General features: G+C 37.9%; 1 protein-coding gene across 1 annotated transcript in view; it reads right to left on the reverse strand.

The window, feature by feature from the left end:
- Positions 1 to 23,224, reverse strand: part of NUDT3 (nudix hydrolase 3) — a 99,191-nt gene that overhangs the window by 16,042 nt on the left and 59,925 nt on the right. The window lies entirely within an intron of this gene.

Below are 23,224 nucleotides of genomic sequence, written 5' to 3' on the forward strand. Positions count from 1 at the left end.
TAAAAGTCCAATCTTTAAAAAAAAAAGAAAGAAAGGGGGAACACATCAACTTCAGACAAAGCAGACTTCAGGGTAAGGAAAGTTATCAGAGATAAAATGAGGCATTACACAATGATAAAAGGGTCAATTCTCCAAGAAGACACGGTAATCCTTAATACATATGTGCCTAACAAAAGAACATCAAAATACATGAGGCAAAAACTGATAGAAGTTCAAAAAGTAGATGAATCCACTATTTTTGTTGAATACTTCAACACTCATCTATCAGAAATGGACAGATCCAGAAGGCAGAAAATCAACTGGATATAAGTGACACCTATAGACTACTTCATCCAACAACAGCAGAATACACATTATTCTCAAGCTCACATGGAACATTTACCAAGACGGACCATATTCTGGGCCATAAAACACACCTTAATAAATTTAGAAGAATAGAAATCATACAATATATGCTTTCAGACTACAATGGAATTAAACTGGAAATCAAAACCAGAATGATAACTGGAAAATTTCAAAGATTAAATAACACACTTCTAAATAACAAATGGGTCAAAGAAGATACCTTAAGAAAAATTCTGAACTAAACAAAAATAATACAATTATCAAAAATTTGGGGGTGCAGCGAAAGCAGTGCTTAGAGGAAAACTTACAGCCCTGAATGCACTTATCAGAAAAGAAGAAAGAGCTAAGCTTCTGCGTCAGGAAACCAGAAAAGAAAGAGCAAAGTAAATCCAAATCAAGCAGAAGAAAAGAAATGATAAAAATTAGGGCAGAAATCAATGAAACTGAAACAGAAAATCAAGCCAGGCTAATTTTTAAAAAAGATACACCATAAATATGTACAATCAATACATTTCAATTAAAAAATAAAAAAGAAAAGAAAGAGACAAACAATACAGGAAATAGAAGCATAGTTTAATAATTGGCTCAGCAGTGATCAATATTTACATAGCCAAAAGATGAAGACACAGGATAGACTTAATCAAAAATTGAGATGCAGTTATATAGAAGATTAAAAGAAAGTAATCAGAAGCTTTAAATGAGGTGAAGATTTTATGTCCCCAAATACAAAAACAACAGATGTCTATGACTGACAATCAAGAGATGGTAGTAAGTGCATATTATTTTTTAATGGAGATAAATAACAGAATAAACTTTTTAACAGTTTGGAAGTAGTGGCTTCCAGGGAGAAGTATAAGAAAGGGTAGAAAAAGAGACTACAATTTTTACAATATACTCTTTATAGAGTCCACTGAATTTTAAACTTTTGGTATAATACTTTGGCAAAAAGTAAATGAAGGACATGAAGATTAAAAAGAAAGAAAAAAAAAAAACAGAAGGGCCGAGCCCGTGGCGCACTCGGGAGAGTGCGGCGCTGGGAGCGCAGCGACGCTCCCGCCGCGGGTTCGGATTCTATATAGGAATGACCGGTGCACTCACTGGCTGAGAGCCGGTCACGAAAAAGACAAAAAAAAAAAAAACAGAAGACACAAATTATTGATATCAGAAATGAAAGAGGAGGGGCTGGCCAGTTAGCTGACTTGGTTAGAGTGCCGTGTTTATAAAACCAACATCAAGGGTTCAGATCCCTGTACCAGCTAGCCACAAAAAAAAAAAAAGAGAGAGAGAGAGAGAGAGAGAAATGAAAGAGGGGACATCACTACAGATTCAATGGACAGAAAAATGAAAATAAAGGAATACTGTGAACAACTTTATGCCCACAATTTTTTATTTATTTATTTATTTTGGTGGCTGTCCAGTTTGGGGATCTGAACCCTTGTCCTTGGTGTTGTTAACACCATGCTCTAAACAATTGAGCTATCCAGCCAGCCACAGTGTCAACAAATTTGATAACCTAGATGGAATGACCGATTCCTTCAAAGACAATCTTCCAAAAGTCACACAAAAGGAGATAGAGGGCTGGCTGGTTAGCTCACTTGGGAGAGCATGGCTCTGATAACACCAATGTCAAGCGTTTGGATCCCTGTACTGGCCAGGCTCCAATAAATGAATGAATGAATGAAAGAAAGAAAAAGAAAGAGACAATCTGAATAAACCTATATCTATTACAGAAATTGAATCAATCATTAATAACCTTCCAAAACAGAAAGCACCAGGCCCAGATGGATTCACTGGTAAATTTTATCAAATATTTAAGGAAAAAATTATACCAATTCTCTGCAATTTCTTCCAGAAGACAGAAACAGAAGGTATACTTCGTTACTCGTTCTATGAGGACAGCATTACCCTAATACTAAAATGAAACAAAGCTATCACAAGAACACTACAGGCCACTATCTCTCAGGAAATTGAATCCAACAATGTATAAAAAGAATTACCCAACAACCAAGTGGGATTTATGCCAAGTATGCAAGACTGATTCAACATTCAAAAATCAATTAATCTAATCTATCACATCAACAGGCTAAAATAGAAAAATCACACAATCATGTGAATAGATGTAGAAAAAGCACCTGACAAAATCCAACACCCACATATGATAAATACTCTCAGCAATCTTAGAGGGGTACTTCCTCAACTGGATAAAGAATAGCTAGAGAAAATCTATAGCTAACATCATACTTAATGGTGAGAGACTGGTAGCTTTTCCACTAAGGTCAGGAACAAGGCAAGGATGTCACCTCTCACCACTCCTTGTACTAAAAGTCTTAGCAAATGCAATAAGACAAAAAAAGGAATAAAAATTGGAATACTGGAGGGAAAAATGTCTTTGTTTGCAGATGACATGACTATCAGTAAAAAAATCCAAAAGAATTGGCAAAAAAACAAAAACAAAAAACTGTGGAACTAATAAACAATTATAGCAAGGGTGCAGGATACAAGGTTAATACAGAAAAGTCGACTGCTTTCCTATATACCAGCAAATGAACATATGGAATTTGAAATTAAAAACAGTTATCACTTACATTAGCAACCCCCAAAAGAAATAATTAGGTACAAATCTAACAAAATATGTACAAGATGTCTATGAAGAAAACAACCAAACCACCAAAGATATCAAAGAAAAACTAAATAAATGGTGATATTCTACAATAATGAACAGGAAGACTCAATACTGTCAAGATGTCAGTTCTTTCCAACTTGGTCTATAGATTCAACGTGATCCCAATTAAAATCCCAGCAAGTTATTCTGTGAATATTGACAAACTGATTCTAAAGTTTATAAGGAGAGGCAAAAGCCCTAAGAGCCAACTCAACAATAAAGGAGAACAAAGTTCGAGGACTGACACTACTCAACTTCAAGACTTAATAAACATCTACAGCAGTCAAGACAGTGTGGATTTGGTGAAAGAAGAGATAAGTAAATCAATGGAACAACAGAGAATCCAGAAATAAACCAACATAAATACAGTCAACTGATCTTTCACAAAGGAGTAAGAGCAATATGAAGTACTTTTTAAAGTTCATGGAAAGATTCATATTGTCTTTTACTTCTATTTTTCCACAAACTTTTTGAAGTACCCTGTATACAATGGAGAAAAGACAGTCAACAAATGGTGCTGGCATTTTTGTATGGCCATCCACATGCAAAAACAAACAAACATACAAAAAACCCAATCTAGACACAGACCATATATCCTTCAAAAAAATTAACTCAAAATGGATCTAAATGAATTGATACGACAAGCATACAGAAAGGACATTGTTGGGAGGGAGGGGGGAGAGGGAGGAGGGAGGGAGGTTTCGGTAATTGGCCACAATAATCAACCACATTGTATTTTGACGAAATAAAATAAAATTTAAAAAATGGATCTAAATGTAAAATGTAAAACTATAAAACTCTCAGAATACAACACAGGAGAAAATCTAGGTGACCTTTAGTGTGACAATGAATTTTTAGATATGACACCAAGGGGCACAATCCTTGAAAGAATTGATAAGCTGGACTTCATCAAAATAAAAAACTTTCTGCTCTGTGAAAGACACTGCCTGGAGAATGAAAAGACAAGCCACAGACTGAAAAAAAAATTTTTTTTAATTAATCCAATTAAAAAATGGGCAAAGGAACTGAACAGTTACTTCACTAAAGAACATAAACAGATGGTAAATAAGCACATGAAAAGATGATCCACATCATATGTCATCAGGGAAATGCAAATTAAAACAAAAATGAGAAACCACACACATCTATTGGGATGGCCAAAATCCAGAGCACTGTTAACACCAAATGCTGGTGAAGATGTGGAGCAACAGGAACTCACCGCTGATGGAAATGCAAAATGGTACAGCCACTTTGGAAGACAGTTTGGCAGTTTCCTTCCTTTTTTTCTTTCTTTTTTTTAAAAAAATTATTTTATTTATTGAATCAAAATTGATTATACATATTTTTGGGGTTCAACATTGAGATATGTTGATCAAATCAATATTACTAGCATATATATTGCCACAAATTGCAATCATTCTTCATGCTCCATCTAACCTCCCCCTCTCCCCCTGTCCCCTCCAACCACCCCAGATTTCCTCTCTCCCTCTGAAAGAACAACAGTTCCTCTGTTAATCCGTTGCCCAGATGATCCATCCAATGCTGAGAGGTGCGATCAGGTCCCCCAACACTATCCTAGAGCAGATGCTTCTGTCATTCTGAAATGGACTCTGCGGAGAGACACACACCCCTCCCTTCTTTATCTCCACTGGTGACTCTCCCCGTGTCAACACACTCCAGTGGCTGGCGGACCATCTGCACAGTGGCCATGGCGTCTAGCCACTTTCACAGCAACCATGGTTGTTGTGGTAACTGTGGTGGGCCACTCACATGGACGTGATGTTTTTGGCATGCTCCTTGGCGCTGGCAGTGTGCCTGGTTTGGGGTGTGTCTATTCCCCTTCTCCATGCCTCTGGTCCCCAGGCAGGCCCGAAGGTGCTGGCATGGTGTGCCTAGTTGTGGGAGGGCAGTCTGGTCCCCTTCTCCATGCCTCTGGTCCCCAAGCAGGCCTTGAGGTGCTGGCACAGTGTACCTGGTTGTGGGAGGGGGGTCCAGTCCCCTTCTCCATGCCTCGGGTCCCTGGGCAGGCCCCAAGGCACTGGCATGGTGTACCTGGTTGTGGGCGGGGGGTCTGGTCCCTTTCTCCATGCCCTGGGTCCCTGGGTGAGTCCCGAGGCACTGGGCCTGGTTGTGGGAGGAGGGCCAGTCCGCAGCTCCAAGCCTCCGGTTCCAAGGCAGCCCCCAAGGCGCTGGTGGTATGCCTGGGTCGGAACTAACTTTTTGTCCTTTGTTTACTTCTAAAACAGGGGAACTTCCTGTGGGAACCAGTACTTGAACTCTGTGGTTGAGCTAAATTGCTGCTTTGCTGCTGTTTCCCTAGGGAAGGCTTTATGTGCAGCTCAGGGTCTAATGGTTGACCTTATAGGTACTTCCGGCTCTCCAGAGACCCAGTGGATCTGGGTTGTATAGAAACTCTGATTTGGGCCTGAGTTTCTTCATCAAACTGCACCCCATACAATTCTGCATTCCCAACCAGTCTAATCTGAGTGGTCCTGCACTGATTGGGGGGCGGATCGGCCATCCTTACTGTGCCCCAGTGTTCCCCCAGTGGGCCTGTCTCCCCCACCACCTGTGCTCCAAATACTTCCCATGTGACGGGTCCCTTGTGATGACTCACTGGCCTCTGAATGGCTCCCTTTTTTCAGCTGTTCTGGCTCCTCGTTCCTGCATGGGTCCATGGGAACCCTATTAGTGGTCTTGCTGTCCTGGGGGCCACAAAGGCCCTCTTCTCCTTCACTGCCTTCAAGCAACTCCATCTGAAGGGCACAGCTGAGGCTTCTGCCGGCTCCTGCTCATGTGCTCATCAGCTCCAGCCTGAAAGCGGCCACAGCCTGAAATGCTCAGAGCAGTTTTTTCTTTCTCTCATCGTGGTTTCTCACACCTTCGTGAACTCCATAGGTCTCTCCTCCTCTTCCCCTGAGCTCCAGCGGCCCCAGCTTGGCAGATGTTATTTTATAGTTGTAAATTGGCTGATTTGTAGGAGAGAGTGACACTGGGAACTGTCTATTCCACCATCTTGACCAGAACTCCAGTTTCTTAAAAAACTATACATATTCTTATGATACAATCCTGCAACTGCATTCCTTGGTATTTATACAAAGGAGCTGAAAATTTATGTCTACACAAGAACCTGCACACAGATGTTTATAGCAACTTTATTCATAATTGTCAAAACTTGGAAGCAACCATGATGTCCTTCAGTAAGTGAATGAATAAACCAACTGTGGCACATTCAGACAGTAGAATATTATTCAGTACTCAAACAAATGAGCTATCAAGCCATGAAAAGACACGGAGGAAACTTAAATGCCTATTACTAAGTGAAAAAAACCAATCTGAAAAGGCTACACACTGTATGATTCCACCTAGATAACATTTAGAAAAAGCAAAACTATGAACAGTAAAAAGATCACTGGTTGCCAGAGGTTCAGCAGGGAGAGAGAAATGAATGGATTAGAGCAATGAGGATTTTTAGGGCAGTGAAACTATTCTGTATGATATTATAATGGTGAATAATACATGTCATTATACATTTGTCCAAATCCATAGAAAATACAACAGCAAGAGCAAACCCTAATGTAAACTGTAGACTTTGGGTGACAGTGATGTATCAGCATACCAGTATGGTGTGGGATGCTGATAATGGGGGAGGCTACGCATGTGTAGTGTCAGTAGGTATGTAGGAACTCTCTGTATTTTCAACTTTCCTGTGAACATAAAACTGCTTTAAAAAAAAAAAAAAAGGTAAAAAAAAATCCAACCCTCAAAAAATGATTAAACAAACTATAGCATATTCATACACAGACTATTATGCTGCCTTTCAAAATAATCACTCACATATATGCCAATTAACACAAATGGATGTCCACAATATAAGGAGTTAACCAAATGGCTAAATTCCAGTATTATTTTTAAAAATAGGTACACATTTATGGATGTGTAAATGTGTATAAGATTACCAAAATGTTGACAAAGATTATCTTTAGGTGATGGGAATATAAATGACTTGCTGATGTTGTTTTCTGGTTATTTCTTAAGGTTTAAATAACAGATATAGATTATGAGATAAAGCAAGTATAGTAAAGTGCTAATGGTAGAATCCAGATGGTGGGTATACAGGCATTTACAATAAAATTCTTTCAACATGGCAGTATGTTTGAAAATTTTTATAATAAAATGTTGGAAAAAAATTTCAATCCTGCTCCACTGAAAATTTTCAGGGTAAAAAAAATCACTTTAGAATCTAAAAATAAAGTACTTCCCTTTCAAATCTTCCTGAGACTTCACAAAATATGTTACAGAAGACTCTGCAAGGTGAGGTAGCAAGATTTTTTAATTAAAATATGTAAGCATAAAAATAAACAAACAAAAAATAAACTTTAATGCCAAAAATAGTTTCCTTTCTAGCTACATATTTAAAGGATCCTAAAGTTGCTCATATAAGTTAATTAACCTTTCTAGCATCCTCCTGATGAGCGCAATAGGGTAAGGGGTGGGGAAAGAGTACAGATGAGAGCTCAGGGCTTTGGGGGACGACACTACTGAGGGTTCAGGGCATGCTCCACTGTGTGACTCGAGCCAAATTATTCTTCTTTCTTAGTAATAATAATAGCTAGTATTTGAGTTCTTACTGAATGCCCACCTGTTGAGTAGGTAATTGTCATGGTTTCTACATTCCAGACAAGAAAACTGACACTTAGAGATGATAAATAATTTGCCAATACCATGCAGTTAAGCATCAACACCAGGATTTGAACCTAAGTATCCTTGATTACAAAGCCTGTGCTGCTGGGAAAATAAATTAGGACACCCTCTGGAGGGCGGAAAAGTTCATTTAAATAAAACTTTAAATTATTTCTTGAATTTGCAATTACTGAAAGAGTATTACATAAGTCTTTTGCCTTTTACACTACCTGAAAAATATGAAAAATCAGTACGAAGGACCAGCTTTTAAAACGGAATGGAGGGGAAGAAACACATTCTGTTTTAAAATGGAATGGAGGGGAAAAGCTGGTTTAGCAGTCTTAAGTGATTCTGGTGCTCTTACCCAACAGGCTCCTCAGATTTCTAGCTTTTATTTTAAAGGCAGAACTGGTAATTTCAGTTTGAAACAACAACAAAAAAATTCCACTTTGCCGAATACCACCATAAAGGTGATCCTGCTATGTCTGACACATTTAATATCATATACATTCAATTCACTCAACAAAGATGAGCAGTTTATTCAAAAGCAGCAATAAACTGCAACTACCTTTCTTACTCTCAATCTGCTGCTGAATGACATCACTCATTTTTAATTTCAGCCACTGTAACAGGTGTGCAGTGGCATCTCACTGTTTGATGGCATGTAATTTTTTAATTAAAGAATTTTTAATTACTCATTTAGATAATATGAGTGTCTTATAAATATGCATTCAAAAGAAAAAAAATGAAGGCTTGAATGGTGTAAAGGTTTAGTTCTGTTCAACCAAAAGTACAGATTTAAAGCAGATAACCTCTTGATGTCCTTTTCAACGTTATTTTATAACCCCATAAAAATAAACTTCCACTTAACATCACAGTCCCTATATAGACAGGCATATTCCATCAGGCTTCTCAAGTCTAAGGATCTTCTGAGTGAAGTCCTCATTCAATTTTGCACACAGAACTTTGCTGGTAACACAGCCATAAATAGTTGATCGTCTTTCTTTCAGCTCTCACAAATCTCAGTTCAAGCATGTCATGGAGGAGCTGTAGCCATCTTGGTTAAAAATGATACTCTTCTCTTCTTTAACTGTCTTACTCTCTATTCTAAAAACCCACGTAGGCTTTTTAAGAGTGTTTTTATGGCTTACTTTGAAACCAAAACCATATCTGTTCTAGGCCCTGATGTGGAGCCATACCAAGTCTCTCAAATGACAGAGTTAGCTGTTTAGATGGTGCATTAGTCTGTTTCTGTTGCTTATAACAAAATACATGGAACTGGGTAATTTATAAGAAAACAAAATTGATTGCTTACAGTTTCGGAGGCTAGGAATTCCAAAGTCCACGGATCATGTTTGGTGAGGGTCTTGGTGGTGGTGACAGTGACCCAGGGGTCTCACATGGCAGAAAATGGCAGAGCGAAGAGAGGATAACCTCTCATGTGCACTTCTTTTAACCCCCTAGATTCACTATGGCATGGTCCTACAATCTAATAACTCCCCAAAACCCCACCTTTCCATTACCAAAATAGGACTTCCCACCCTCCCAATAGTCACAGTGGGGGCCAAGTTTCTAAACTTGAGGGACGCAATTCAAAAACTTGAGGGATACAATTCAAGCTTCGATGAGTTTGGGGGGCCATTCAATCCTCTACAGATGGCATCCCAGACTGCCTTCTTATGCTCTTAAACACACAAGGTAGTAAAGAGGAACAAAGATGGAGTCAAATTAAATGAACAGTTTAGGGGCTGGCCTGTGGCTCACTCGGGAGAGTGCGGTGCTGATAACACCAAGGCCATGGGTTCGGATCCCATATAGGGATGGCCGGTTTGCTCACTGTGTGAGCATGGTGCTGACAACACCAAGTCAAGGGTTAAGATCCCCTTACCGGTCATCTTTAAAGAAAAAACAAATTAAATGAACAGTTTAGTAACATTCAAGGAGTCTCCTAACAATTTATACTTCATGTGAATGTTGGGACTGCTTCATATGGAAGAGATCTGAATGAGCAAGAATGGCAGGCAGATGGGCAGAAAAAAGGCATTTCATTTGGCACAGAGGTAAACACTTGGACCTGCTATTTATAGTATAAACACATTATATCCGTTGTTTGAAACTGTTAATTTCTGATTTTCAATATAATGGCATTTCTTCACCAATAAAAGGCACTTACTATGTAAACCTTAGGAAAAACCAGCAGGATGGAGTTTCCTTCAGGCTCAACATTTAAGAATGTGTATTTCCTAAGGTGGTGATTTAGGCAGAGAGAATAGCAATTACAAAAGCTCTAAGAGGGCAAGGGCCTGGTGTTAGAGCAGCAGCAAGAAAGCTACCAGTATAGTTAGAGCACAGTGAGAAGGAGAGAGCTCTGAGAGATGAGATCCCAGAGAGAGGCAGATCATAGGCCCATTCAAGAGCTTCAGCTTAGTAGGCCTTTGAATGACATGATCTGACCTGGTTTCTTTTAACGGGATCAGTTTGCCTGTGGTGTTGAAAACAGACCGATAGGGGTATGGGTGTTAAGGGCAGAGCACAGGAATCAAAGTGAGAGGTGACAGTGGCTTGAACCAGGGTGGTAGTGACAGAGATGGTGAGGAGAGGTAGGATCCTGGATATATGTAATTTGAAGGTAAAGCCAACAGGATTTGCTGATGAACTAGATATTGGGTGTGGGAAAAGAAAGAAATCAAGGATGACCTGATTCTTGTTTTTTTGAGTTATACAACTGAAAGGATGGAGTTGCCATTCACTGAAGCTGGGGAAACCTGCTGAAGTGGCAGGTTTGGGGGAAGGTAGTGGATAGGTTTATACATACTGAGTTTCAGATGCCTATTGGACATCCACCAAATGGAAATACCAAGTAGGCAGGTTAAGGAGAGCTGTGGTTGAAGACAGATGACTTACTCATCTATCCACCTACCTATGTACCCACCCACCCACTAACCCAACCACCTACCTAACTGTATTTAAAGCCTTGAAATTGGGTGAGATCACCAAGGAATAAATGAGAGGCAGACAAGGAAAGAAAAGACAAAGGACTGAATTCCAGGGCATTCAACGTCAAGAGGCAGAGAAATATGGAGGAATCAGCAAAGCAAATTCAGCTGAAGGAGAAAAATCAGCAAAACATGGAGTCCTCAAGCCCACTAGAAAAAGTTATTCAAGTTTTTGTTTCCAACAGTATTCTGCTCCTGGCCTTTGATTCTTCCAGGTGCTACAGACATCAGGCAACATGGCTGCAACTTGTTTGAATTCAAGTCTCACAGAAAGCATGAAATAACAAATTATTATTCTTGTTTTAAGTTTTTAGGTAGCAATAATTAATAGTTTCTAAATTCATAAATGTCAGCATCATCAACAAAAGAGGTCACATGAATATTTACATCAGTTATATTCTTTAATTCTCAGGCTGATTAGCACATTTAATGATTCTTCATAGATGACTTCTAGTCAAAGTGTCTTTTTACCTCTTTAAAGATTAACCTAGTCATCTAGAAAAACAGTAAACTGTCTCAATGATCTCCATGTGAACTATCCCTTTCCCAACTAACCTTATCTTCACCAAACATTTTAATTTAAATTTAAAAAAATAAAAAACTCTAAGAATAGCAAGATCAGGTTTCAAAACTGAAAATAAGCTTGCCTCAAAAACAAAAATAAAAACCTAACTGAAGTTCTACCATCTGCCATCTCTGATCTACCATCAGAGATGGCTTTGCTTTCATTTTCTTGCACCCAAGGAGAAGATAATATAGAACAGGATTTCAGCAATTCTAATGTAAACCTTTCTGAACTAAAATATATTCCTTCAGGATTCCTTGGGGGCAGGGCAGAGGGAGGGGGCTATACCTTTAAGTATTTAAATACTGACTTTGACAATCGCTTGGTGGCTTCACATTTCTGCCACTTTGGAAAAGATGGGGTTGTAAAAAAACTTTAAAAACTTAGATAAAGGAGGGCCGAGCGTGGCACACTCGGGAGAGTGTGGCGCTGGGAGCACGGCGACGCTCCTGCCGCGGGTTCGGATCCTATATAGGAATGGCCGGTGCACTCACTGGCTGAGTGCCGGTCACAAAAAAGACCAAAAAAAGAAAAAAAAAAAAAACCTTAGATAAAGCAAAAGTTCCCATGGGCTTCCTTCCAGTCAAGCTTCCCTCCCCAGAGGTTATCTAATCAGTTTAATGTTTTTTCCTTCCAGAATCCATTCTATATATCTACATACGTATATGAACACATACAAACATGCTTTAGAACATTTTATTTTACACAATGGGATCACACTTGTCATTTATCTCTATTTTTGGAGGACTCTCCACATTAGGGTATACAGATTTCCTCCGTTACTTTTAAACTGCTGGATGGTAATACATAATATGAATGTGCCACAATTGACATAATCATTCTCCTACTGATGGACACAGATTGTTTCCAGTTTTTTGCTACTACAAATAAAGTTGTGATGTACCTCTTGTACATGCTTCCTTGTGCTCATGAATAAGCATTTCTTGACAGATACTTAGAAGTGAAAATGCTGGGGTGAAATATACTCACAAACAAGAGGCATAGAAAGTTATAAGATTTGGCTAATGTGTCCGAGCCTGTAGCAAGAGGAAAAGTACAAAATGACAGCAAAGAGAAAAGTTAGAAAACTCCTGCCTCACCTCTCAGCTCACTTCCATATCTGATATTTGAGAAACCTACAGTTGAGGAAAAAAAGCTGTATGAACATTTTAAATTTTGTTCTTTTTACTTTTCTGTTTTTAAAATGTCCACACTAAATACAAACATACAGGAAAAATATACTTGAAATTTAAATTACAGTGGAATGGTGGAAGAAGCACTTAAAACCAGCCTGGAAAGTCATGAAAGCTTCCATAAAATGTAGTGACTAAGCTGAAAACCCAAAGACGTGTCCCCAGGTAGCAAGGGGATAGGGCAGGCTTTCTAGTAAGAGGAAACCATATGCATTATATTAGATGTGTGGTGTGTCCTGAAATGGAAAGCAGTTGGAATGACTCGGGTACAAGGTCCAAGACAGCATAAACATTTTTAAGGTTCTTAATACATGCTGCCTCCTTCGTCATAATTGAAAGAATTTGTTTTTAAATCTTGGCTAATCTGATAGGAACAAAATACCAACTTGTCTTATTTTGCATTTATCTGATGACCAGTGAGATGGAATATTTATTTTTTTCACATATTTCTTCTCTGCTTAGAAGTAGGAAAGCCCAGAGAACAACCATCACTATCTTTCCCAGTCCATTCCATGGGCTTGCAAGTCATGAGCAGCACTACACTCTCACCAAGATGTCCAGGTCCTACAGCCTCCTCAACTGTGGACTCTGCCATGCTGTCAAAGCCTTCTACCATCCTGCTACACTCATGACCCGTTCTTTCCCTCTACTTCATCTGCTATGGTCAGGACACTAGCCCCAACCCCAACAAAGCCCACAGCAGGAAGCTGACAAAAAGTTACTAATTAAGCATGAGTAACTAAGCAACTAGAACCTGGGAAACAAAAGGAACTCCCTGATCATCCAAAATAGCATTTCTCCACAAATCTGACTGCCCCGGGGGCACTGAAGAAATGCATGAGGGTGTTTTTGGTTTTCATAATGACTTGGGAGGGAGGGGCATGTCTGGAATATAGTAGGAAGGGACCAGGACTGCTAGATGTCCTGCAGTAGGAAGGATGGTCTCACCAAGAATGGTTCTGCATGACTTTTCAAAGTCCTGCCACACATTTATGTAGGTGGGAAGCCTGGTTTTAACTATCTGAGCATAGAACCCAACTCTTTTTAGTTTATAAATGTTAATACAGAAGAAGGTATTAATTATAACACATTTATTATAGAAAGGAGGTGTAGGGTCTGACAAGGTTGAGAACCACTCTGATTTAAGCAATCATTTAGCAAATGTAGGAACAAAGGTAGAGAACGGTTAACTGTACACACACGAGTCCACCAACCTACATCCTTATCAACACACCAATAAAGGCACCTACAGGTCTAAGATGTACACATAAGCAATACCATAACCTTCATACTCAGTTATTAGGTTATGTTTCCTAACTCATTTTACTATTTCTCTGTCTGAAAGCAGCCCCCAAATGGGCTAAAAGAGGAGCAATTGTACCTAATGTAAGTCAAACTAGTATAATCCAGGTTTACAAAGAAAAGCTAAGTGACAGCCTCCTGCTGGTGCCAATTACTTCCTCTCTAATACTGTCTTGTCATTTACCACCAATTCAAACCAACCCAGATTCAATCCCTAAATCATGCAAATTAACACCATGGCTATTCTATTCTATCCCCCTACCACTGCCCCTCCCTAAAATCAAGAGGTCCACATTAAACAGGTTAGAATCCATTCTCAGGCTCTATAATGTTTCTTTCTTTTTTTTTTTTTTTTAAAAGATGACCGGTAAGGGGATCTTAACCCTTGGCTTGGTGTTGTCAGCACCACGCTCAACCATTGAGCAAACCGGCCATCCCTATATAGGATCCGAACCCGTGGCCTTGGTGTCATCAGCACCGCACTCTCCCGAGTGAGCCACAGGCCGGCCCTATAATGTTTCTCTTGATAATACTGGTGCTTCCATCCTAATACATTTATTCAGTTTTGTGTTTCAGCATGAATATGTGTAAGCCAATTAAAACTTTACTGGCAGTCACTGCTTTATAACACTCTAAATTTTACATCTCTTAAAGTTCCATACTGAATGGTAAAGCAAATAATGTTACTAGAAACCACAAATTAATAATGTTATTAGAAGAATAAAGCTATTAAACATCAGCATTTTAAGAGTAAAAGAAAAGAGATACAAACATAAAATAAAAGAAAAAACCTTGTAATGTTAAATTGAAATGGAATTATTAGCATGAAATCACAATTTTTCTTCTTTTAGTATATTCCTTGTTTGGTTGGTTTGGTGGCTTGCCAATATGGGGATTTAAACCCTTAACCTTGGTGTTATTAGCACTACACACTAAACAAGTGAGCTAACCAGCCAGCCCTTGATTTTTCTTTTTTAATATGCTTTCTATTTCTATCCACTAAAAGGGCCTAGAAGCAATGATAACACCCCAGTAGCAGTGAGTACACCTAGCACTAAGACCTTGATTTCTATATAACATTCTCTACTAAAAGAAAACTCCCAGGAAATATGACTGATAACAGGTGTAAGACAGGAAAGTTCAAGGTGAGACTAGAACATTTTACTGAGCTAGAAAGCAAGGAGTAACTCAAACGTTGTCAAAAGTACACAGAAAGCTGCTTGAAAGGGTGGTGCCCTTTTTTAAAAATCTGAAGCAATTAAAGCAAAGAGAATAATAACTGCAATTAATTGTAATACGCTGAAAAAAAAAAATCCATGAGTCCAGAGTAGTATTTAAAATAAGAAAAAAAAAGAGAGAGAAAAGGGAGAAGGAGAAGAGAGATTTCTGTTACAGAGGAATTTCAGCTAATGGAAAACAAAAAAGAATTAGAAAATCACTGTTCGGCAATCTCTGGTGTTTAATACATGATTTGGTCAGGCTCATAGGCAGATGCTAAAATTTTTAGGGGAATGGTTGTTGGGGGTCAGTATATTCATACAGTGCAGGACTGTGCCATTGATTACATACTAATTTTGCTGCATAGAGAGAAATATACTTCTACAATGGAGAGATCTGGCACTTATAAGTTGATCAAACATTTTATCACTAACAGCAAGGCAATCTGGCGTTATGTGCCTCCCTCCTGACATTAAACATTAGGAAGCACACAGCATCACCTATGCAGCAACTTGTCAAAAATGTTTATCCTAAATCTAATCAAGTCACTAGACCTGCTGCTCAAAATGGTGACCATTGTATAGATATAGCTACTGAACACTTGAAATGTGGCTAGTGTAACTAAGGAACTGAATTTTAAATTTTATTTAATTTTAATTCATTTAACTAGCTATATATGACTAGTGGCTACCATACTGGACAGCACAGATATACAGCATGTCTACCACTTTAGCAAGTTCTCCTGGATGGCACTGTTCTAGACTAAGCTGCTGAAAATATAGGGGATAAAGAAAAAAATTAAAGGACACCAAGAAGCAACAAAACAAAACCAGAATGTGAAACATTCTCTAAGAAAACTACCCTGGACTCTTCTAAAAAGTTAGTATCATGGGGTTAGGAGTGGGAGAAGGCTAGGAATATGGTTCTATGATAAAACAGCCTGAAAAGACATACAACTAATTGCAGTGTATAAACCTAGATTAAGTCCTGGTAAGGAAAGAAACAGATGTAATAGACATTTCATGATAACCGAATATAGAGACATGTGAATATAGAGTGAATATTAGATGATATTATAGAATTATTATGAATTTTCTGAGGTGTGACAGTGGTATGTGGTTAGGAGAATACATCTAAAGAGATGTATTCTAGGGCTGGCCCGTGGCTCACTCGGGAGAGTGCGGTGCTGATAACACCAAGGCCACGGGTTTGGATCTCTATATAGGGATGGCCGATTTGCTCACTGGCTAGAAAAAAAAAAAAAAAGAGATGTATTCTAAAGAACAGAATTTAGGGGTGATGTGTCATGATATCTACAACTTATATTCAAATGGTATAGCCAAAAAAAAAAAAAAAAAGAGGGGGGATGAATATCAATACAGAGAGATAAAGCAAATATGCAAAAGGTCAAAATATGTTATTTATATACATACAAACACACATATACAGTGATTGTTTTCCTATTTTAAAAATTTTCTTGTATGTCTAAAAATTTTCATGATGAAAAAGTTGGGGGAAAAAATAGCCATGAAATTAAGGTAATATACCATTTTCTTTGTGCTGTCTTTTCATTCTACTTGGAACATTAATTTTATAATCAGAAAAATAGTAAGCTATCGGAGATACCAGCTTAATCAAGTAACCAAATTTGGCTGCACTAATAGCATCACCAAGTGCTTAGAAGCAGCACTTAACCCTCAGAATAAGAGCCCTGTCTTGTTCAGATTATACTATTTCTCTCTATGTATACTTTTTCTTTTTTCTTTTTTTTAACAGCTGATCAGTATGGGAATCCAAATCCTTGACCTTGGTGTTGTTAGCACCATGGTCTACCAACTAAGCTGACCAGCCGGCTTGTTTCTATTTTTAAGTTTAAAATTTTACAAACCACTCTGACGGATATTCCTAGTCAAAAGCATTTATATATTTAAACTAAAATGGTCACAAGTACAAATGTGTAATAACATTATGAGTACCACTTTTCATAAAGTCAACTTTTACATAAGCCAAAAAGACAGTCACTAAAAACTCGATCATCTTAAGGATGACTACACAGGCAATCATGGGAGAAACTAGGAGCAGTCATTTACTATTTCAAAACAGCCTTGGAGCAAAGAGGCGTCCATGCTCTGGGCCAGAGTTGAATTACACTTGGCCACATGAGCACAAAACAAAAGCTGAGCACAGAGATCATCACAACTGTACCTCAGCTAGGCTCTTCACTGGAGGCCATGTCTATGCCAAGGTTTCCTTTCATCCCTGAACTGTAGCTGAGAGGGAAGGCCCTTTCTAAGCTTCCTGCCAGAAACAGGAGATTTAATACTGATTTCCTTAAGGACCTGAAAGGTAATACCAGAGATCTGTGCAATTCATTCTGTCCTCTAATGTAACTCTAATGTAAAATGGCCTCATACCACTTTCTACATTAAAACATGGTAGATTTTCTTGGTTCATTCTATATATTCAAAATTATTTTTCCTAAGGATAAGCTTTTAACTTCTCTTGCTATATTTCTGTGTATAAACTTTTTCTAGTAGGGTGGACTAAAGATGCTACCTCACACAAAAATTTATGTTCATGTTAGGTGAACAAAGTCTTTCCTGAAATTTTTTATCACCCGAACCACATTTCTCACTAAATCCTTTAAAAAGAATAAATGACCAGAATAAAACCATTACATGCAATTTACTAAGAGACATGATAATTCTTATGAATTATAGTACTGTGACCAAAGGAACTAAAAATACCTGTCTTCTTACCCAGCAGAAATAAAAACATAGTAGTACTGACGCACAGTTTGTCTATGGAGAGTGGCTCCATCACAGGACTGTCCTTCAGTTTCCAGCTCAAGATCTCGAGTATGGTCAGCTTATAAGTATTTATTCCTATTTTCTCTCCAACTTTGTATTTTGAAAAATGTCAAACATATAGAAAAATTATTTGTCTATTTTTATACCTATTTTTAAGATAAATCTATAGATGCGTACAGCAATACATGTTTACTAGTAATTCATATTCATATGATTTTAAATCCTTTAAAAATTAAATAATGGAAATTTAGAAAATGATATCTAAATAAATCCTGCTTTTAAACAAACAAATAGGGTCGATTCATGGTCTCTCTTGATTTATAGCAATTTATAACTAGATACATTTTCTCATTTCAACATTCCCATTAAACAGTAAAATATTTCCAAGATTAAAAACTTTTATTTGTTTTCACTTATTACTTAGGAGACTAAAAAAGAAAACATCTTCTAAGAGGTTGAAGTTTATAAGTTTACAGTTCAAAATTAAGTAGGTAAAAATCTGGAACACAGCTCAATCACCTAATCAGAAACATATATTTTGGTTGTTTTTCATTACAAGCCTTTTAGTACTACTACTATTCTTATTATCTTTTAAAATCTATATGCATATATTACCTTAACATTTGAAAAAACAATTTTTCAAATTACCTGCCCACATTGAAAGATCAGGAGATCTCACATGAGAATCCAGCTTTCCAGATTCTCTTGAAACATCATAGGATCTGGCCACACTGGATCTCCCCCACCATGGACCCCTCGCTTTATCAGGGTTTAACTGACAACTAACACTTGTATATATTTACGGTATACAATGTGATATTTTGATACAAGCATATGCACTGGATCTTAACTCCCACATGACAACAATTGGCTGGGGGTGAGCTGGGGTGGCATCCCAACTAGGGCAGCCTCTCTCCACTTTGTCAGAGCTACACTGTCAACTGCCTGTCCCCTTCCCTACAAACTTATGAGCTGGAGACCTCTGGTCTACAACATTACTTCCTCATAATTCCCCAAACTGTTTTACTTATGTTAAAATGACTGAAAATATTCTTATTATTCATATTTTAAATTTTTTGCTACTAAATGATATGTATTTTATAATTAAAGTTCTAGATTAAAAAAATATCACATTATTTCCCTCATAAATTCTGTGATACCCTACCCTCCATCTTCTATTTATAACTGTTCAGTCTAGGTAAAAAGTAAAGATGAAAATACAACACAGTCATACTGAGCCTTCATTTTTTCCCCCATTCCAAATAGAGTCAAACATTTATGAGCTGGAAAAAAAAAAAAAAGGTGACAAAAGAATATCTTAAATTACTCCCAAGTAGTCACAGACTTTTAAAATGTTCTACTCTTGTATAACAAGAGACATGAAATACTGCTTTCCTGTTAGAGACAGTTCTGTAATACCAAATGGAGCCTCTGGCTATTACAATATATATATAAGAAAGAGTACCACATTCTTTTACAAGGACAGGGGACACATGGTACAGGAGTTGGGAAGAGAAGATACGGATTTTTCAAACAAGTTCCCTATGACATTTTCCACTTCTTAGCAGAAACTACAAATGGAATCAAGAAGGGTTACAATAAATTTTTGACTGACATAACATAGATTAGTAAGGCTAGAGATAACCAAGAAGCAGTTTTGAACTCTGAGGTGCCATTAGGAAGACAACTTTAATGATACTACACTAAGGTATCCAGACTTTCAAAACTTTCTTTAATGTATGTGGATTAAATCAAACATGCTGTGAAATTTTAAATTTATGTATGACAGTGTACTAAAAACTTGAAGGAAGGAAGCAAGGTACAGGGAAGTCTAAGAAGACATTATTGACCTGAAGAAATTTCCAAGATGTGAGTTTATATGGCAAAGCAGTAGGTGGCAAGAGCGAAAGGAGCAGCAGAGAAGTGCAACATTACAACAAAAGTGAGGAAGCCACAGAGAACTACACTTTTTTTTTAAAGGTAGTCGTATGTCATAGGCTAATTATCAGGTTGCCTACAAACGCTTTATGCAGCACGTTATTTTCTCCTTCTGCTTCTGTTTTCAGATGTTCTGTGTCTTTGTGATAATGCTCTTGGTTTGGCTGAGGTAAGAATGGGTAAAAGAAATGGAAATGTAACAGATGAACAGAAGACGGAACAGTTTCAGACCCAGCTTCTCTCTTTTTTCCCTGCCAGCCAAGAGTGTTATCTTTCCCAGTGAATTAGCAAGAAAGAATAGCTCTGAAGACCACACAAAGAAGTACTTTTCTTTTTTGTTACAGAGACGGTCACATGGCTAGCTCACATAAGCCTTTGCTGCCCTGGGCTGGAGATGCACTGTTAGCAAGGCCTGTGACAAGCCCTGGGAGAAAGCCTGGTCCCTCTAACTCTGTGAGGGGTCACTATAATAGGATTTTGACAATAAGCAGCTAAAAAATAAAGGCCAATATGCAAAAGGGAATATTCTAGCCCTTCCTTTAAATGTGGGTATTAATGTTTCAAGTGTTACAGATTTATCTGTTTCTGAAATTCATCCAATATGCTAAAATTTTTAAGCTGGGTTGAATAAAGCTTTAGAACAAGTGGCGTTTAATGATACCTAAACCTGACAATGCTGTGATAAACTGCTTAATAATCTCATTCAATTAGTGTTTACATAGAAATTTTTTCTAGTAACAAAATAAACACATGCTCAATACAGAGAATTTGTAACCTATGAGCTAACCCGAAGATAACCATTGTGAACATTTTGGTGAACGACCATTCAAGTAGCATAGCATGAGGAGGGCTGGTATTGAAACTAGATGTCCTGAATTCAAATTTCACCTGAGGAGTTGAAAACATTAGGCTGGGCACAATTTGTTTGGGCAAATCACTTAATCTCACTGAACTTCAGTTTTTCTCACCTGTAAAACACCTCCTACCTCATACAGTCTTGTGAGGATTAAATGCAGCAACATATGCAAAACACTTGGAACAGCCTGGCACAGCCTGGCACATAGTAAGTATACAAGCAGTGTTACCTATTCTTCTTTCTATACAAATGGACACACACATTTCTTCCCCACCAAATGGTTTCATATCATAAAAACTGTTTCATTCTGCTTTGATAACTTAGGGATGTGTTGCAAACATTTTCCTGTGTGAGTAAATATTTTACTATATTCACAGGACCTTTAGTAAAGCTGCTGCAGGTGGTACTTTAGCATGGGTTGCCATGCTTTTATAGCACATGACCTCACCACTCTGAGCACAGCTAAGAGTCAGAAATCAGCAACTGATGCAAAGGTAAGGCAATCTTCTTCAAAATGGCCAGAAGCTGATGATGTGGCCTGGAAGCTCTCTCCAAAGAGGCATACATACTACATGAAGTTGTAACTAGGTAAAACCAATCAGGTCCTCTCCTGAGAAGGATGAATGTGAGCTATACAGATAGAGTCAACAGACAGGTGAGTGGTGCACCAGGGAAGGAAAATGCAAAACTTTCAATAAAGGCAAGTAGAAGTTGGAAGGCAAAGAAGAGATTAGAAAGGTGGGTCCTCCACAATGGAAGAGAGAGGCTGATCCAATGGTGTGTGACCAGGATCCCTGCACTATGCTGAATGCCCACTGTCGTTCCATCCACCGTGAGTAATATCTGCCTGTGCACTGTGACCCAAGTTTCTGGCTTTGTACAGCCTGGCACAGTAGCTGCTATGACAATGTTATGTTCTTGCTCTCTTAAGTGAGGGACCTGAAGAATATGTCTACTCCTCACAACCTGAAAGGGCCTACCTCAACTGCATTTCTGCGGCTGTTCCGATAGGTCAATAACCGTAGCACTTATTTTATTAATCATTTGCTATGTGTTAGGCAACAGGGATTTAACAGTGAGTAGGAAAGAATGGTATCTGACTACACAGAGTGTAAAATCTAGCACAAAAGAGACAATTAAACAAGCAGTACCAACAAAGCATGATAAATATCATGATGCTAGAAGTACAGGGCCGAGCCCGTGGCGCACTCGGTAGAGTGCTGCGCTAGCAGCGCGGCGACGCTCCCGCCGCCGCAGGTTCGGATCCTATATAAGAATGACCGGTGCACTCCCTGGCTGAGCGCCGGTCACGGAAAAAAGAAAAAAAAAAAAAGAAGAAAAAAAAAAAAGAAAAGAAAATGAAATTTATAAAAAAAAAAAAAAAAAAAAAAAATAGAAGTACAGACTGCAGTGGACAGACAAGAATGAATCTACTAGAAGAAATCATAAAGACTTCAAAAAGGAAGTAACCTTCACACTGACGCACAAAGTTAACCAAGTGTGACAGATACTGCAGAATGTTCACTCAATACTCATTCCCACCCCATGTGGAGTCCATGACCACTAGCCTTGTGACGTTATGGAGTCTTTACAGAACAAAAGTGAACCGCGTCAATGTGTCCTACTGAGTCACCCAAGCGTCCTGGCCTCATTCAAAAGGAAGGATCAGTTTCTGTAGTGGGTAAGCATCTTTCAATACTGGGAATATTTAGAATTAAATATAAAAATGTTGAAAAGAGTCAAAATAGTATAGTTTTGTGTTAAGAAAGAGACCAGACATATTTTATGATTTTGTAATGTCTATAAGAATGTAACCTATTAGACTGGCAGCCTTATAACCTCGTTTAAAAAGTATAATTAAATAATTTATTTCTGACTTGTGATTTCAAGTTAAAAATCTTAATATGCTTACAATATTCAAAGAATCTAAGATTCACCTTATTTATAAGTTTAATATATGAGATTCACAGGACTTTTTTTACTGAAGAGCTTTATAAGGTTTTTTTTTTTAAAGTCAGGCAACTGGGTTTTTTAAAAAGCAATCAAATATATTAAATTTATAAATACAATCTGAAACATCTGAAGGTTTTCAAATAACTGGTGTAGGTATTATCCAAAGGCCCCTTAAAAGTAACTACTAAAATCTCCTACACTTATAAATAGAGCAATCAGATCTGTAAGCATATGAAAGAAGTATGAATAGAACGTATACTTTAAAGAAATCATGACATTTTGAAAACTAAATAAACCTCTATACAGTGCTTTCTGTTTACAAAAGCTTCCCGTCAAGGAGAATAAAAAACACCTATCAGTATCCTCTGTGATTTCAAGTCTAATTCTCTGCTGATGGACATAGAATGGAAAAACCACTCTCTCCATTCTTTTTTTTTTTTTTTTTTTTTTTTTGGGCAGTTGGTCGGTACAGGGATCGAACCCTGGATCTCCATTCTATTTTGATGGAAGCCAATGAATTGTTTCTGTTTTTGTAATAACACGTTTCTCTAATTTTTACTACTTGCACAACATTTGACTTATCTGGAACCTTATTTTAAAGTTCAAAGCAGTTCATAGACATTTCTTTATCCTCTCAATAATAATGGAATGAAGTATGGGGTTTAATGATATGACTCTCCTCTGACTGAAGGGGAAAATTTTG

Source organism: Cynocephalus volans, chromosome 5, assembly GCF_027409185.1.
Source record: "Cynocephalus volans isolate mCynVol1 chromosome 5, mCynVol1.pri, whole genome shotgun sequence".
In the NCBI taxonomy this organism is placed as follows: domain Eukaryota; kingdom Metazoa; phylum Chordata; class Mammalia; order Dermoptera; family Cynocephalidae; genus Cynocephalus; species Cynocephalus volans.